This window comes from Sinohyriopsis cumingii, chromosome 2, assembly GCF_028554795.1.
Source record: "Sinohyriopsis cumingii isolate HCF-2022 chromosome 2, ASM2855479v2, whole genome shotgun sequence".
Lineage (NCBI taxonomy): Eukaryota > Metazoa > Mollusca > Bivalvia > Unionida > Unionidae > Sinohyriopsis > Sinohyriopsis cumingii.
Genome location: NC_142962.1, coordinates 48,114,276 through 48,125,672, shown reverse-complemented (window position 1 = coordinate 48,125,672; position 11,397 = coordinate 48,114,276).

Sequence of the window (11,397 nt, the reverse complement as noted above, 5' to 3'; positions counted from 1 at the left end):
GGCTTAATTGCTGCTAATCTCTCGAACTCATCCATATAATTAAAACAAGTATTTAAATGAAAGAATATAGTATAATGAATCACTGCAAATGGTTGATGATTGGGTCGACAACCCCGTGCAATAAATCATGTAGAGGTGAATTCTGCGGATATCATTTACAAAGCGTTCGTAATGGTTCTCTTGGCCCCCTACCGTGCTTGGTTTGCCACGTCGGTGTAAGAGGAAAATCCCAGTTGTGTATTAATTGTGGCGGAAAGCGATACAGGGAACTAAAACGCTATTATGACAAACGAATTAAAAACGCCGTCATTGACCCCACCGCTGACTCCGTCATCAAAACCCCCCAAGACTACGTTGAAAGATTCATAATTAAACCAAATAATAAATTAGACAAGTAGTATTATTATACAAATGGACCAAGAATTTCAGCCGCACCCCCTGCTCGTCAATTACGAGGCATCTCGCGACGGTATTGTTAGAAACCGCAGACTGAAGAAGCCGGTTGGATGGAAAAACAATCACGGGTATTTAATGTTTACTGCTGGAGGGAAAAAATATCTCTGTCACAGAATCATCTATGAATGTTTCCACGGATTGATCAAAGATAGTCTCGTTATTGATCACATTGATTCTAATTATCAAAATAACAGACTGTGTAATCTGCAAGCCATCTCTCAGAGTGAAAATAGTAAAAAAGGCCAAACTGGTAAATACTCAAAGAAAGCAAAACCCGTAAAGTCATTTGATACAACAACTTACGAGGAAAAAATATTTCACTCCATGAATGAGGCAGGAAAATATTTTGACATTTGTATCGCCTCAATACAATTTGTTGCAGAACGAATATATCAAACAGCGATCTCAAAAAAGACGGGTCATAGAATTCGATTTTCATATATAACATCAAAGGGAGATAACTCGTTTTGTGATAGCGTCGCATGACAAGAGTTATGTCCCTTGAAGTCCAATTAATGTTGCGATTAATTAATCATTTTACGATGAAAACTAATGAAATACACGCTATTATCTAACAGCTGTATTCTTTTTTTTAATGTTTTATTCAAATATTTGGTTTCATTTAAATGCCGTGAAACACCATTAATAAGTATTTAAGGGTTTAACGATTCAAGGGAATTCAAATTAACACACACCTTGTGACTGACGCCGCTGTATTAGTCACTTTATATATAAGATGACTCGTTATAAGCCTGGGGCTTTCGAAAGCCAATTCAACTAATCAAAACTAACCCACGCTCTTGACCCGGGCGTGTGGTTGTCTTTTGTTCACAATCATGCAACCGGGTTAATTTAATTGGGTTGCTTTTGATTGGTTGAATTGGCCGTAGAGTTCCGCCCCGCCGTTTTATGTTTGTGCTGTCTTGTGCCGTCCCATCATCCATCAATCATTTCATCCTTAATTAAGTACATGTAGTGATGTCCCCCAAGCATATCTTCTGGGCGGTCTACGATGACGTTTGTCACCCTAGGCCTCCCTCCCGGAGATGTATGCTTTGGGGTTCCAAGATGTGAATGTCCTTAATTAAGTATATGTATATGCCTGTAATCTGCCACAACACTCGAGTGGAGATTTACGGCATTGTACTGTCCATGTATGCCTGTAATCTGCCACAACACTCGAGTGGAGATTTACGGCATTGTACTGTCCATACAAAAAACGGGGTCAAAAATGACCCCCAATAATTTTATTAAATTTTAACTTAAATTTTATTAAAATTTTTGATATTAGAAATAAGATGTTTTATAAGAATAATGAATATCGAAGACATCAATAATATATTAGCCGAGATTTCAAAATTAAAAAATCAAGGAATTGAATTATCTGATGGTCTCGACAGTGAAAAAATATTATCCGATTATGAGATTATTAACGAACAGTCGAAACGGGGGCGTTTTACCCTGGCCCGCGAGTACTTTTTTATAAAACGATTACAACATACGATCAATGAAAACTTGTACCACAATGACGCAAATGCATTCATTGGACTATTTACTGCCGTTGAAATAATACGAAAAAAACTCGGACGTGTTTATGAACGACGCCGGGAGATTTCTAGTAAGATCAAAAACATTAGAAGGATTATAGACGAAAACTCCGTGGAGCCCCCGATGGTACACTCGGCGGAAAATTAGAAAATTGCGGATCAATTTACAATAATGGTAGGTGAATCACTTACTACTCGGCTAGCCAGAGAGCGGCTAGCAGCGCTTAGAAAGTTTATACCGTTACGAGACAGAGTGAGAGAGAAACTTCAAACGCGACAACAAATGCAAACTGATTTTGCTGTTGGAAGTGAACAGTTATTTGCCCCGGTAACTAAAGCGACTAAGGATGTTACGGCGGCAACTGTACCCGTTCTTGGTGCGCTTGAAAAGATAGCGGCAGAGACAAAACAAACAAAAAGGTCTTTAGAAACACTCCCTGCAAAAATAGCGGCTGCTACAACACGGAGGCCACCACCACTCGCTATAACGGAACCACAAGACCCTTATGTTACAATGGCCGACGAGGAAGAATTAGGTGCTACTGCGAAAGAACCAGAAGAAGAAATACCCGAAGAAACACCCGAAGAAACATCGAAAGAAAAAAAGAAAGAGGGAAATATACCCCGTAATGTTCTTAAAAAGTCCGCAATAGATCAAATTAGAGACATCGACGACGATGAAGAATTAGTTAATTTTGTTGCTACAACATCAACTAAGAGCATTCGAGATGAGTATATCAATGAAGGTTACAAGAAAAAAATAACCTCGACGGAGAACTGGGCAAGAATAGTGTATTTAGCGAGTAAACATAGAGAAGCATTACCACATCGTGGTGATCCCGATTACGATAAATTCCTCGAGAAAGTTAAGAGTAGAACACCAAAAAAAGGAAAAGGATACCCTGTTGGTAAAGAATCCTACGGCGTTACCTGCCCTAATAGTGTTCTCAGTGATATATCACGGCTGGAAGTACTAATCGGAGGAAAACGAGCCGGAAATAACTCTACGGAAATAATCAATGAGGCCGCTGATATTTGCAAGCGGTTATTTGCAGGCGGTATTATGGACATTAATGTATATCGAACGCTCATAGACGAACTCGTGGATGATTAATTGGAAAACTGGTGTTTTTAATAAGGATGATCATACACTACAACCATGATAAACCAGTACTCGTCTACGTGGTAAACTCGCGATTGCCTGTTTACCGCGCGTACTATGGAGATGGTCTCGGTAGCACCATTGCGGGGTTATTTACAAGAATGGCTCCAAAAGTAGCGCCGTTAGCCAAACAATTAGGAATGAAGGCTATTGATGTTATTCGTGATAAGGGTATTAGTGCCATTGGAGATGTTGCCGGAAGGGCGTTTTCAGCCGCGCGGGACAAACTAATGTCATTGGTGAAATTCAGGAGAAAAAAACAGAAACCACCGGTAATGCCATCAACGACAGTGATGCCTGCAAATGTCAGTAAAGTAATAAATAACGCCGTGGAAGAAAAATTAGAGTCGTTGGCGACGACTTCGCCATCCGCCGATGCGGCAACCAACGCGCTCATGAACGCGATAGAGGGGAGTGGTTTAAATTCAAAGAATTTACGACGAAAAAATCGCAATTGAAAACATCAACATGATAAATAATAGAATGTTTGCGCGTACCGCTGACCCCGCGTTTGATATGGACGCCCCAGTGCGCAGGGATGATTCTGTCCGTGATTATCAATATTATTCTTATTATGCAGCGCAACCTGACCTACGATCGCGAATTGAACTTCAGGTCCAAGATACCAGTAAATACTTTCTGCCGTGTGAAGCGTTTATCGAAATTGAGGGAGAACTCGTGACAAATGCCGCCGATAATGCACCATACGCAGATGACCATCGTGTTCGAGTTGGCTTCGTCAACAACGGTATCATGGCGTTATTTGAGAGCGCCAGATATCTTATTGACGGGCGAGAAATTGAATCAATAGAACGCGAGGTTGATGTTGCAACGACGATAATTGGGTTGGCGAGATACTCGGATGATTATACAAGATCGGCGGGCCCATCTATAATGTTCGCAAAGGACTCCACCGATAACGCTGATCATATTCAGTACATTAACGTGCTGGTGGAAAGAGATACTTCAGTTCCTAATCAAGCTGAAGCAGCCAACCCAGACCGCAGAACAAGACCGGGTGCTGAGTTCAATATCATAAAAAGTACTAACGATAATTTTAATCTAGGGTTTGCAACACGAATAGGAATGTTGCAAGGACCACGCCGAAAGTTTTCATGCGCGATTCCACTCCATCACATATTTGGATTCTGCAGAAATGTTAGAAAAGTTGTCTATGGGGCTAAGCATACAATCGCGCTGACGCGAAGGGGCGATGATAACAATGCAATATGGCATGCTGCTGGCGTCGCTGCCGGTAAAGTCATTTTAACTAAAATGGCATTGTGGATGCCGGTGCTGACTCCGTCAGTTACCACGGAAGCACGATTGTTAGCATTTATGGAACAGGGAGGGAAATCGTTGTTGAGTTGGCTAGCGGTAACAACTGATGCTAAAGAGGATAACGTCGCCGATACGTTTACATGGCACCTAGCATCAAAACAGGGTGTTTCAGCCCCGCGTCATATATTCATAGCGCTACAGAATAGGGAACGATTGGGTAATCAAGAACGCAGCCATATGATATTTGATCGATTAGGAGTCATGGAGGTTTCGCTGAGAATAAACGGACAACAGGAACCATCCGAGGATATACAGCTTAATTACGGTGACAACCATGTCGCACGTGTGTATCATCGATTGCTGTCATATATGGGTCGTGATCAAAACGTCGACACTGGTTTGCAAATATCACAACTTGATTTTAAAAACCTGTATCCGATTTATTACTTTTCGTTGGAACATCTTGATTTAACGAGACAATCCGTCGTTGATATACACTTCCGAGCTCGTATAGCCCCAGCTGGTGTTAATTACAGAGCGGTCGCTGTCATTCTCAGCGATAAATCAATGCTGCTAGAAGGTGTTGGTGGACGAATGAGAATCGTTGATGCGCCAGTGGAAAACATGTAATTGAAAGCACAAAACGCGTTTACAATAAAATGTCGTATAGTGTCGTCAATGTAGAGTTGACTGATGGTCAAGTCAAGAAATTACGATCAAAGTCGGCTAAACAATGCGGGATCACAATAACGCTGAAGCCGTCACAGATGGCGGGTGGTAATCATAAGATATCGTTGACGGCGCGTCAAATAAAACATTTCAATGATGCGATGAAGAATAAAAAGGGTGTTCAAATAGATTTTTCAGCCGCAGCAATTAAAAACATGGAAAAGACCGGTGGGATATTTCCGCTGTTAGCTGCGATTCCGGCATTGATTGCCGCGGCCGCACCAGCAGTGGCTAAGGCGGCGGCGTTAGGAGCCGTTGGTACCGCGGCGGGGATGGCATTGAAGAAGGCAACCGGGAAAGGCTACAAAAAAAAACGACCCGTGGCCGGAAAGGGTCTAAGACTACCGGGAACCCCGTATTCATGGTACTCGGGAAAGGGTCTAAGACTACCGGGAACCGTTTAATGACTCCCATGTCTAATTTTGATTTAATAGACGCCGCAAACGCGCTAGCGATAAAAAACTTCAGAGGTGTTTTTATGAGGGATCAATTACCGGCGGCACCAAGGAATATTGAAACCGGCATAATTAACCTCGATGGGTCCTCCGGAGCGGGAACTCATTGGGTTGCATACGCGATTGATCCGCGTGCGATCGTCTATTTTGATTCATACGGGTTAGCTCCGCCGAAAGAGTTTATGCGGTATATCCGGGCGTGTTCAGCCCGGGCGTGTTCAGCCCGGGCGTGTTCAGCCCGGGTTTTTTATTCCACGCTGCCAACACAGCAATTAAGTGACCCACCGATATGTGGCCGCGAGGTATTAAACGTACTTGCGGCGATTTCATCATCGCGAAAACCACCTCATTTGGTTGTAAACGAATACACTAGTGGAGTCGTAGAAGCTCAACGGATTTTAGAGAATAACATTTACAATAATAATGATTGATATTTGGGGACGACCGGTTTCGGCGCTGAAAAAGCCCACGGAAACGCCCGCCACCGATGACATAAAAAAACTAATTGAGGATGAAATCGCTGATACGTTGAATTTAACCAGTGTTGACCCAGATGAAATAGTTGTATTTCAAGACCGCCAGGGTAAATTGAAATCCAGTAATGTGTCACTGGATGATGTTTTAATACGACAGCGCGATGCCGCCGAGGACACTATCGCGCTGTATACCAGCGACGGACGAATCAAACCGGGTGAATCCATCTTGACGATAAATGGAAAAATAAGTACACTTGGCGACAATTATATAACCATGTCAAATTCGTTAAAGGGTTTACGTAGTGAAATTAAATTATATGAAGAACGGATCGTGTTGACGCTAACGCATTTCGACAATGTGCAACACATTGTCGAAAGATTTTTTCGGGGATCCACGACGGCAGACGAACCAAATCTTGTAAAAATAAAAAATGCTATTTCGGATCTTATGGAGATGTCGGCCAATTTACCCCCGTTGCGAAAAAATGTTAACAGGATCGATGACAACTTTGATAAATTCTTTGGTAAAAAAAATACCAAGCCGGATGAGATTACAATAACTATAAATGATATCACTGCGTATGGACAGGAAATAAAAACAATCAAAACTGATGTTGCAACAAACAAAAGGAGTGTAGACGCGCATGAACGGGAAATAGAAATAATCGGCGCTAATGTTGCAACGATCATAAATAATGTAGACTCGCATGGACGGAAAATAGAAACAATCAAAACTGATGTTACAACGATCATAAATAATATGGACACGCATACACAGGAAATAGGAACAATCAAAACTGATATTGAAGCGAACAAAAAAAATATAGACGCGTATTGGCGGGGAATAGGATTAATCAAAACTGATGTTGCAGCGAACAAAACAGGTATAGACGTGCATACATATGAAATAGGAACAATCAAACTTGATGTTGCAGCAAACAAAAAAAGTATGACCGAGAATACACGGGAAATAGAAACAATCAAAACTAATGTTGCAGCGAACAAGAATAATATAGACGCGCATTGGCAGGAAGTAGGAATAATCAGAACTGATGTTGAAGCGATTAAAGACGGGCTACCGAGAGTAGCAGAGCAATTTGAAAAAATAAAAATCCCTCATGAGAACATCATCAACACAGTATACACAATTCGGCATGGATCATTCGATTGGACTCCTACACAGAATACAGTAAATATCACCGCAACTGTTAAGGGTATTTATCGATTGACACTGATTTCAATGATGCAGTTTAATATATTATCGTCGAGTTCATCCGGGTTTAACAATACAATATCAACAATTATAGACAAGAACGCAACTGAAAAGTTTACAATTTATGCCGTTGATAGAAATCTAGCCGGGGCAAACATTACATGGTATGTGGAATTTGTAGCGAATCTAAGTAATTAAAAACACTAGTTCTTTTAAAATAAAAATGACCACCAAGGAAATTGAATCAGAGGTATCACCGACGTCACATCAATATCGATTCGATACCGCAAAAGAATTCTCCGCGAACTTGAAAACGCTTTCCGAACAATACCGTGCAAAAATAAAAAAATACCGCCGAAAAATAACCGCCATCGACGCGGTCGTGTACTCGGTGTCGGGTATAGTGGCCGGTACCGGTGTTATTTTATCCACGGTGACCACGATAGCCCCGATCGCTGTTCCAATCGCTGTCTCCGCGATGACAACAGTTGCTGGAGTCGCCAACGCAATCACTAGGAAGATATCATCGTGTTTTCAGAAAAAACTCAACGAGTATACAGTAAAACATCAAATAGTATCCGACGCGTACTCGAAATTATCCGGGTTGATCTCGTTGTCAATTGATAATTTGTTCGTATCCGATGTTGAATTCTCCACGATGGTCCAGTTGTATAGCTCCGCGATGTCAAAAATCGAGGATTTTCAACTGGAAGCCGGAACCACCTGGTTGTTGAAATTAGACACTAAAGACAACAAATAATAATAATGTCGCTGAACCCCGAAGGGTTTCAATTACTTCAGCGGATCGCGGAGAACACCACTCCGGTACAAACAAATATGATATCAATAACGTCAACGAAACCCGAATTCAGTGTGAACTTCCCGTCGCCGGTTCCAGTGAAGGAAATAGCGCTGGCAAAATTGCGAGTATATCACAGTTGGCCTAATATTCGAGCGGACGCATTTAACGGACAACAACCTAATAACTCGCTGGTTTTTGCACGGAAAAATAAACCCGATGGGACCCCAGACTGGGAGGAGGTTACAATACCAACTGGGTCATACCAAATAGAGCAAATCAATAAAGAATTTCAACGCAGAATAAAATCGATCACAGGAAAGGAATCAAAAATCGCTATTACGGTTCATGAACCGACGTTATCATCGACGATTGAAATAAGCACACCGGGGTATATGGTTGATATTTATAACAGTTCAATAAGAACCATACTAGGATGGCCTAAGAATCCACCCGCGGATTTGCACACAAATGTGCAATCGTATCATGAGATTAATCCCAGTTATCTGAATGATTTGTCTATTATAAGAAACACGTTATTACCCAGCGAGTTTATATTTCAAGACAGGAATACCATGCAATGGTTTTTTCCGTATAAGAAAACTCCTGAATTGTCAGCCAAGGTCACAGTTCGTTTAGATGATATCACTGGTGCGTTTGCCGAGATTAATCGTAATTACCAATCACAACTAGAACAGCTACGGAAAACAAAAGCACGAAAACACGTTGAGGTGTTAAATCAACTTATATCAGACATGGAATATATTAATGAGCGAATCGTTAAGACAATATCCGATAGCAGCGATGATAATAAACAAAAATTCCTAACCGGGTATAATATCACAGAAGCCGATTTACCCGATTTCAAGTTTCCAGGATACAACGCGCCAGAACTAAGAAAGTCTCTTAATGATTTTCTCAGTCCATCAACTTATATCCTCAGACACGATAACGGGGATGATGGTATGCATATTGCTCCATACAACGTAAATATCGCATCGGTGATAGCAATCAATCTAGTGTGTGATGTTATCGAAGGGAGTTACCAGGTAGATACCAATCAATCAAATCAAGCTCAACAGGGATATATCCTTTATTCATTTTCACCAACAGCCCCTCCGGGATTTTTAATCGTTGAGAATCCGATTAATCCGGTCTATATGCGATGCCATGATCGGTTTTTAACGAGAATTAATTTTAAACTCACCGATCAGTCAAATAACCTAATTGATCTACAGGAGGAGGAGTTAGTGATCACTCTGTTTGTAAGATCATTGTAAATAACTTCTTAGCAGCAGAGGGGGCGATGACATCGACGCGGTCGTCGATGTGCTTACCGGACGCTGACGACGCTGGGGATCGACGCGCAGAAGGTGTTAATTAAACCAAATGACGATTGGACGATCCCCCAACGACGTCGTCGTTTTTTTTTTACCAGGCGCTGACGACACTAGATCGTTGAGTGCAGAAAGTAATAATTAAGCAAAATAACGATTGGACAAAATGTCGGATTCGCCCCCTCTGCTGCTCAGCAAGCTCAACCAATCCTGAATTTAGCGTAAACTGTCCAACTGCAATTCCAGCGAAAGAAATAGCACTAGCACAATTATGAGTTATCATAGTTGGTGAAATATTAGATCAAAGTCATTTTGTTGATTGTCAGCAAATAATTCACGAGTATTTGCAAATTTAAAAAAAAGACCCAGATGGAACTCCCAATTGGCAAGTTGTTGATATTTCAACATGCAATTATCAAATTCAACAAATCAATGGTGAATTTCAAATCAAAATTCAATCTTTCACATTAGTTCAGTTATTTAATAAATATATCTTGGACTATCCTAATAGCGACTTAAAAAGGAAAACCATTGAAACAATCCAACATTTAAATCAAATTGTATCAGACCTTGAGTATGCTAATTGTATTGTTATTAAGCATGCAAAAGCTAGGGGTGTTCTGTTAATGAACGACGGAAAAAGTATATTTTATGCAACTATTTGCTAATCACTATAAAATAATTGAAGCAGATTTACAAAATTTTATATTACCAGGATTTAACACTGACGAACTAAAAATACGGTTCAATGATATTATCAATGAATATTTTCCACAAATCGTCGAGTCATGCTGAAAAATAGCCCCGCCATCAAATATTCTCAAAAATAAGAATGATCCATAATGTCGAGGTCGTCATATTTCACCAGGAATTGTTAATATAACATCAACGATCGCAGCCAATATTGCATGTGATGCAGTTGGTGACAGTTATCAAATAAATCTTGAAAAATACAATCAAACTCAGCAGGGATATATTTTATATGCATTTACACCTCTAGTACCTCATAGATACTTGATCGTAGAAGAACCCATTAAACCGGTCTATTTGCGATGTCATAATCCGCTATTATCAAGGATACATGTCAAACTTACTGACCAATCCAGACATTTACTTCATTTTCGGAATGCAGCTTTGAATTTTAATATGTAGGTAAGATCATTGATCTTCACGTTAGTGACTAATTGTCAATCCTGATTCCTAATCAGGGGAAACAAGTATGCTATCCTTGACAAAGTCAGGCTAAAAATTTTTTTACTGATTCTCGTTCAGATTTCGGGTAAATGGGACTGAAAATAACAAAAATTAGTAGGATTTCATAATTTGATGGGGTAAATGCTACTTAAAATAACGAAAATTAGTTAGAATTTATAACTTGATGGAGTAAAATGATACTCAAAATAACGAGAATCAGTCACATTTCAAAATGAGGCTGAAAATAACGAGAATCAGGCAGATTTCATCAAATTGATGGGTTAGTAATACTCAAAATAATAAAACTCATCGAAAACAGACAACGATTAAAATACAAAATGACATAATAATTATCATTTCATCCTTGACTTTGTCAGGGAACAAATAAATATAGTACAACAGAATTTATTTTTTACTGATTCTCGTTCAGTTTTCAGGTAAATGATACTCAACCTTGACACAGTTAAGGTGGTCAGATTTTATAATTTTATGGGCTAATAATACTCTACATTGTGAAAATCATACTTTAAAATAACCCAGAAAATTACATAATAAATATTATTATAAGAAAAAATATCAGAAAAATTATTATTATCTGAATAAATATTATTGTCAGAATAAATATCATTAACAGAATAAATACTATAATCTGAATGAATATTATTATAAGAAGAAATATTATTATCAGAAATTTAAAAAGTCTTCACTTATTATTGAATTTGCTGGGGTAAATAGCATTCAAAATTGC